This window comes from Coccinella septempunctata, chromosome X, assembly GCF_907165205.1.
Source record: "Coccinella septempunctata chromosome X, icCocSept1.1, whole genome shotgun sequence".
NCBI classification, from domain to species: Eukaryota; Metazoa; Arthropoda; class Insecta; order Coleoptera; family Coccinellidae; genus Coccinella; species Coccinella septempunctata.
Window position 1 is genome coordinate 16043554 of NC_058198.1, and position 8175 is coordinate 16051728.

Sequence of the window (8175 nt, forward strand, 5' to 3'; positions counted from 1 at the left end):
CGTACCATCTTCTATTTTCCCTCTCGTTATGTTTAGCAGTCGACATTTTTCTAGTCCAAACTTCATTTTGATGTCTTCCGAGAATCCTTCCACCATTTTCAGCATCAGTTGCATTTGTTTTTTGGTAGATGCGAAGAGTTTCAAATCGTCCATGAAAAGGAGATGATTCAGTTTCATCATAGTTCTACTGCCGCTCTTGATGGAAAATCCGTAGTCCGTAGAATTCAATCTATGAGACAAGGTATTCGGGGCCATGCAGAACCACAGAGGGCTCAGCGAGTCTCCTTGGAAAATTCCGCGTCTTATTGGAATAGGTCCTGTTGTAATGGAGCAATCTGCTGCTTTCATTTGGAGACTAGTACGCCAGGTTGACATGGCGTTTTTCAGGAACTTAACAATATTGGGATCCACCTTGTAAATCTTCAAGATCGTCAAGAGCCATTCGTGAGGTATAGAATCGAATGCTTTTTTGTAGTCTATGTAGGCAGCGTAAAGATTCCTTCGCTTGGAGAACGCTTGATTGCAGATAACTGAATCTATTATTAGTTGTTCTTTGCACCCTCGGCTGTCTTTGGTGCATCCTTCCTGTTGCATGGCGATGATGTTATTTCTTTCGCAATGGTTGTGAATTCGGTTTGATATGCACGATGTGATTAATTTGTACATCGTTGGAAGACATGTGATCGGTCGGTACTTGGATGGGTCTTCTGTATTCCTTTGGTCTTTAGGTGACAGGTATGTTGTGCCATGTGTAAGGAATACTGGCATTCTTTCAGGATTTTCAATGACATCATTTATTGCGGAGGTCAATTTGTCATGCATGATCCAAAGTTTCTTGATCCAGAAGTTCTGTAATCCATCAGGCCCAGGTGCTTTCCAGTTGTGCAGTCCTCTGATAGCTGATTTTACTTCTTCAATCGTGATCATGTCATGCTGCATCGGCTCATATTTTATAGCTTCAGATTTTTCATCTTCAATCCATCCGGTATCTCCATTGAACTGAGGTTTTGTTGATAATTGTTCGGTCCAGAATTGTTCAATGGCTTCCTTTGGTGGTAACTTTCCATTTTCTCCATCCGACGGTGTGAGTGACCGGTAGAAAGATTCTTCCGACTTTTCGAATGAATTATTGTCTCTTTTCCGGCTATAATTGCTTTTATATCTCCTCAAGCGTTCTGCATACAGACTTAATTTTTGCTTCAGAGTGTCGAGGCAATGGTGAGTTGTAGCATTCTCCGTCTCTCGTTCTGTGTGTGTCCTGTTTCTATCCATGATCTCTTTGGCAGCTTTCACAACCTTTCTTCCTCGATTCCCGTTCAAGTACTCCGTCAGTCGTCCAATGTCTCTTCTTAGCCTTTCTGTTTTGTGTTGAAGACGTTTCTGCCATGCTGGCGCGTGTAATTTGTGTAATTTTGGACCATCGTTGTTCGTTCGGCGAATTTTTGCCCCCATGGTTTTCGCTGTCGTCAGCGCTGCACAGTGAAAAACTAGATGCAGATATTCCAATGAACTTCCGTTCTGTAGGTATTCAGGTAAAACGTCCTTATTCAAGATGTCGATTATAAGTGACAGTTTTTTTGGATGTATTGAGTCGTGGAGGTGCTACTCGATGAAGAGGATCTGTTCCTTCCAGTTCGGCAAAGTATCTCCTCATGTCAGAGTCAACTTGTCGGTGGAGCTTTTCCCTATCGTCCTGGTGTTCAGGCTCATTTGCTTTGCAAGAAGGACTTTCAGTATCAATGTCTTCTGGGTGTTGTTGCCCAGGTATGTGAACTTCATCAGAGGTGTTGGTGTTATTCTCCATTGCTAGCGGACGCTGAAGTTTAATTGCGTCGATTCGGGCCGTTGGTACTAGTTCATTTCTCAGAATTACGCGGTACTGGTCTGCCACTCGTTGTTCAGTGACATTGACATTTGGGTAGGCAATGCAGAATTCCTCATGGAGCCTTTTCCTATAGTTGTTCGTGTTCTACCCTAGTCCCGTGATGGAGTTATATATGCGCACAATAGTTTCATTCATGGACGTTGTCCACTTCATGCGCTTTCTCACTAACCCCGCTTGGGTGAGCACTGGCTGAATATCCTGCGCAGCACCTTCAGCGGTTCGAGTCGGCAATTGAATTGGACTCGTTGGTTGCTGTTGTTGCTTTGGAGCTGTAGCTTGTTTTGCAGCAGGAGCCCGCTTCCTCAACATCCTGCCACCGACGTCCCGCATGCTGTCATGTCCAGCGCCGGCTCCAGACATGCCCTGACGATCCCCAGGCAGCGACTTGTTTCCGAGGCTTCTCGTAATCACCATTTTCATGGGTTTGTGCTCCCCTTTCTCGGTTTGGGTGAGGGGTAGAGAAATGAGAGCAGAAAGAGCACCCCTATGAAGGATGTGAAAGAGAGAGGAAGAAGGAATGGGACTGCGGACAGCAGGCGTGGCTGGCTGCACCGTCTACGTCGTTACGATGGCTACCTGGCAGGCCATCTACCAGATAGCTGCCAGGCAGGCCAGACATTATTATTATTATTATGACTTTAGCCTTGCGGCTTTCACACTCCTCTCCAGAGGAAAATTCACTTATCCCAGATATCTCAGATATCAAAAGGATTAAGCTCTGTTGGAGCCCTTTCCAGGTTTTCGGGCTCGTGGTGTTGGTCGGGTTCGGGTCGCTCCTCGGCTCCCTGCTGTAGGTTGGATTCCTGCTCCGTCCGCACTTCCTGTCGGAGCAGACGGTGTTCCTCTGAATTTCCCATGTACTTGCGTACAGTTCTCGCCGTTCCCAGCAGTACCGCCTTCTGCATCACTCTATAGATATTTTCGTCCAGCTGAAGTTTCCTCAAGTTCTCTAGTAGTTTCTTCGGTATCAGGCCTGTAGATGATATGACAATAGGGATGGTCTTGACATCTTTCAGCTTCCACTGTCTCCTGGTTTGATCCTCGAGATCTCTGTACTTTGAAATTTTTTCAGTGTGCCTATCTAGAAGATTGTTATTATTTGGAATCGCCACATCGATGAAAAGTGCTGTGTCCTCATCCTTATTGAGCAATATGAGGTCTGGTCTATTGTGGGTTATTTTCCGGTCTGTGAGAACCGTGCGATCCCAATAGAGCTTGTGATGTTCATTTTCCAATACAGCATCCGGATGGTAATTGTAATAAGAAACCTTTTTCGAACTTGGAAGTTGGTGTTTTAGTGCCAATTCTTGGTGAAGAATCTTCGCAACGGCATCATGTCTATTTTTGTACTCCGTGCCCGCGAACTTCTGACATCCCCCGGTGATGTGCTGGATAGTTTCATGTGTAGCACAGCCATAACGACAGCTATCATCCGCCACTGAGGCATCCTTGGCGATATATTTCATGTAGTTCCTTGTTGGAATCACCTGATCCTGGATGGCAAGCATGAAGCCCTCTGTCTCAGGAAACAACCTTCCGGAAGTCAACCAGTAGTTCGACGCAGATATGTCGACGTAATCATGGTTGACCTCGTTCTGGTGCCTCCCATGCAAAGGTTTGCCAATCAGTTTCTGCATTTTACTTTCTGCAGAGTGTTCGACGGTTTCCAAGTGGTCCTGCTGTAGCTTTAACGGTGTAGAAGTATCAGCAACACAAACCACTCGATAGAGCTCTGACGAAGCAGCCTTGCTCAGAAAATATTTTCGAAGTCCTTCAATTTCCTGGGTCATACGGTTGGACAAATCAACAATTCCTCTACCCCCAAGATGTCGTGGCAGCTCGGTCCGTTCTATTGAGCTTTTGGGGTGATGTTTATTGTGTTTAGTGAGCATCGTCCTTATTTTTCTCTGTAAGGCCGCTAAATCGGTGGTGGTCCAAGAGATGATACCGAATGAGTAGCTCAACGCCGAGCAAGCGTAGGTATTGATAGCTTTTATCAGATTCTTGCTGTTAAGGCCAGTTCTCATTATCCTTCTCAATCTTCGGGTGAACTCCTCCGTTAGTTCTTTCTTCATCTGGCTCTGATTGATTTATTATTATTATTATTATTATTATTATTATTATTATTATTATATACTCAAAACTTTTCGGTTTCCCGGTTAAGACCTTGAAAATGAAATTCATGAAGTAGATAGTAGTGCTCCGTATAATTAGGGTGAAAACAAAAAATAACGATTCTGTACTTATATATAGGAACCTACATGGATTTCTGCATATACATCAGAGTCGTTAAATCTTTTCAGGGACATTCTTTCTATAGTTTTATTTCCTCAGGAAAAACGTGTATACCATCTACAACGTGAATGTAAATGATGAAAAAGAATTCTCTATAAATTATTAATTTTGAAATATTGTTTGGAGCAGCGAGATTTGAAACAAACTTAAGAATTGAAATACTAATGCGCTTCAATACTTGCTTATCCAGATAGTCATTATCTGTATCGATAACTTATACTTTTCAATTGTTGATATTTTATCATTTCATAATATCAGAAACGTTTGAAAAAATAAACAGTAATATAGTATATTCTTTCTGTGAGAAAAATACTCTGGACAATTATCATTTAAATTCTCATATGTTTCATAAACTCATAATTATATAAAACACTCTATAATTTTAGGTATTTTTAGTGTTAGGCTCAAGTATCACAAAATAACAAAATATTTTATATGTTCTTTTTAGGTATCATAAGTAATGGATTGAACACAATAGGTAAAATATCGCAGGAATTTGGACAGGTCGAAAAACAATCTCTTATGAATTCGACAACGTTTCGGAACTATTTTGTTCCTTTCTCAAGGCTCATCATACAACTAATAAAAGTAACACTTTAAAATTGGTCATAGGAAGTTAAGGATAAATCAACAAACAGTCCGACGTGTGACAGTTAAATTGAACGAATGTAATACATTTATTCCATAGAAATTTTAAGTCACAGCAATCTAATATCGAATCAGACGACGGAACGGGCAATTGGGTGGTGGGGTGCTAGGGAGGGATGGTAGAGGGGCTATATAACAGCGGAGTAGATGTACAAAGTATTCAGTTGTGAATGTGCTTCGTGCTGCAAATATTGTGTTGTGGTTTACATTTTTTAACTTTGATACTATCGAATTTTATCGTTTCATACTTAAATATTTTTTTCATTGTGGAAGACGAGATGGACAGAAAGAAGAACTCGAAAATGGGATTGGAAAAATTGAAGTCTAAACAAATTGACTTGAGGAGAACAGTTCAAATCAGGAATTTTCTGAAGTCACATGTAGGAGAACGAAAAAGAGGAAAAGTTCCGCAGAAAAAATCCGACACTCACGCTGCAAGAAGAGAAGGTAATCAAGATGAACATAGCCAAAAAGTCGTGAAGAAAATAAATTCCGATGTTGGAGAAAAAAAGCAGTATGTGTCGAACGGAAATCTGAGAAAACGCTTGACGAGGTCTTTCATTCTGAAGGAGATTCTGAATATGACATCTATTAGAAGAAAAGGAGATCCTAATATCAAACTTTTCAATGTGAATGACTACATTGAGATTTTTAGGAAGAAGGAGAAACCTATAAAATGAAACTTTTGTAGGATTTGTAACTCCAGCCCGCGCTCTATATTCAAAATGAAATATTAACTTCGAACAAAATTGAAAGTTGTTAGATGTAGAGAAAAGACAACAGTACTGTTTTGAGTACTATGCGTAAAAGACTGAACGCTCCTTGAACTGCGATCAAGAAATAGAAAATTCATAATATTGGAGTGCAAGTCTGATATTTGAATTTACAGCATATTCTTAATGAAACATTAATTTTGAAAACAAATAAAAATTGATAGGGGATCATAAAAGTTAACAGTTAGTACTGTTTCAAGTACTATGCAAAAACAATCCACTGAACGCTTCTTGACCTGCAATCAAGCAATAGGTTATGTATGAATTCAGAGTGCAAGTCTGATATAATGAATCATTTATGATATAGAGTGTATTCTAAATGAAACATTAGGTTTGAAAAAAAAATTAAAAATTGTAAGGTGTACTCAAAAGACAACGTTAGGTCCCGTTCCAAGTACGGTATAAAAAAAATTTAAACTTCAAAATATGACTAGATATACTAATCACAGTCACAGTATCATTCTCTACATTTTTTAAATATCTCTCCATCAATGTGGCACTGAATCAAAAGATTTCTCCCAATGATGGGCAGCATTTTCAGAAATACGTTGATCTTGTCTAAAAAAGTCCATCATTTCTTTCATGTGTTGTATTTTATTTTTTAGAGACTTAATTGTATAATTTCCTTCTATATGATGCTTGGAGTTTTTTCAATTCGATGAGTCTTTTCATCAATTTTGAAGGAGAAATACTGAAACAAGTTTAGAAAATTTGTAAATCTATCAAAGATATTCAAAAAATGATATAATTGGGAACTTACCTATAATTGTGAAGTAAGCCATCGTAAATATCCTGCTATTCAGCAAAAAAAGCTAATAAAACCACACGAATCCGCTAAATATCACCAAAAATACGTTGATATTTGTTATTATTGTTTACATTCGTTTGACTTGACAGCAGGCAATGGCAGCTAAATGACAAGAATATTCACTAAATTGTTAAACCGTGATCATAATACCGTGCTATGACCTGACAAATGGCGGACCCACTTTTGTCCCATGAAAATAGGATGCGCAGTGGTCGAAGCTCAATCTCCCCCCTTCTATATCTCTGGTTTGAGCACATCGAAATCCACTTGACCAATTAACATAAATAATGTGTAACATGCAGAGCTTAATCTGGTCTTAAGTTGTTCTGTATGAGGTCCCCACTTTAATTGACTGTCAAGAACTATACCCAAAAATTTCACATTATCTTCAACCACAACAGAGCTATCAAGAAGATTATAATTACATAACCAAGTTTTTACCGAGTTAACCACAATATTGCAAACATCAACAGCGTATGGAATACATGACGATCGGGTCAAAATATTTGTATCATCTGCAAATAATCTCATTGAGGTAGTATCCTGGGACGGCATTGTAGACTTAACTGAAAGAGCATGATTTGTTTCAATGCTTTTAGTCAAAACAGCTGGTGATTTTACTTCAGTCCGAGATGAGGGTATACTCTTCATCATCCTCTCAATTAGAGGTTCACATTCACTTTTGATCGCCTTAGGTAGAGAATTAACATAAATTATGAACAATAAAGGACCAACAATACTACCCTGAGGGAGTCCTAAAATTGTTTCAATTTCATCCGAGACAAAGGTTTCACCATCAGCCTCCAGAACTACCCGTTGTTTTCTGGACTTCAAATAGCTCTCTATGAGTTTGAGTTGACTATCTCTGATATCACAATTATCGAGTACTTCCAAAAGCTTCCGATGATCAACACAGAAAGCCTTCGAAAGGTCCAAAAACAGTGCCATAGGAATTTGTCCTTGCTCCAGAGCAAGAACAATGTCATTTATGAGCTCAGAAATAGCGGTTTCAATATTTTTATTTTTAACAAAACCATGTTGACATCCAGAAATAACATTGAATTTACGAAAACAATTGGACATTCTATTGCTTAAAATCTTTTCAAAAACTTTAGAAAATGAAGAGAGGATGCTTATGGGCCTATAGTTGTTAAGGTCATCTTTGCTACCTTTTTTATGTAGGGGTTTGACTATAGTAATCTTCAGATTATCCGGAAACCCTCCGTGAAAGAACGATTGATTATAAAAGTTAATGGTTCAATGATAAAGTCTATCGATGCTTTTATCACTTTCATCGGTATCTCATCATGGCCCCATGATGTATTGGTTTTCAAAGATTTCACAACTTGTACAATTTCGTCCTGCGTAATATCAAACATGAAAAAAGAATTATCAAGTTTGCTCTGAGAATTAGGGATAATAGACATCATATTTCTTCGGAAATTGATGAAGGGGGACCTGGAAAGTATCTTCATCACCTCCAGACTGAATATTTACGCTCCAATAAGGAGGATTAGGCAATTTGACATCTTTCACATACCGAAGAGACAAACCAATAGCGCTATGAACTCTCCTGTTCATAGAATGCTCAGTCAATGTAACAGCTTTAAAGAAGTAATTGACCCATTTTTTCTCAGCACAATTTCTGTCAAGTCAAGGCTAAAGAATTATTTCATCACATCTTACCATTGATCGCGGTATTCTGACTTTCGGCCCACATGGATGATGTATACTGTTGTGGTGGTTTTTTTCTTTTTATATTGAAT

The 8175-nt window shown here is 39.2% G+C and overlaps 1 long non-coding RNA gene across 1 annotated transcript; it reads right to left on the bottom strand.

Annotated features, from left to right (window-relative positions):
- Positions 1-6079: 6079 nt before the first annotated feature.
- Positions 6080-6650, bottom strand: LOC123322028. Its single transcript, XR_006539026.1, has 2 exons — positions 6362-6650; positions 6080-6292 (listed from the first exon to the last, which is right to left on the bottom strand). It is a non-coding gene; the product is annotated as an uncharacterized LOC123322028 (long non-coding RNA).
- Between the last annotated feature and the right edge of the window lie 1525 nt (positions 6651-8175).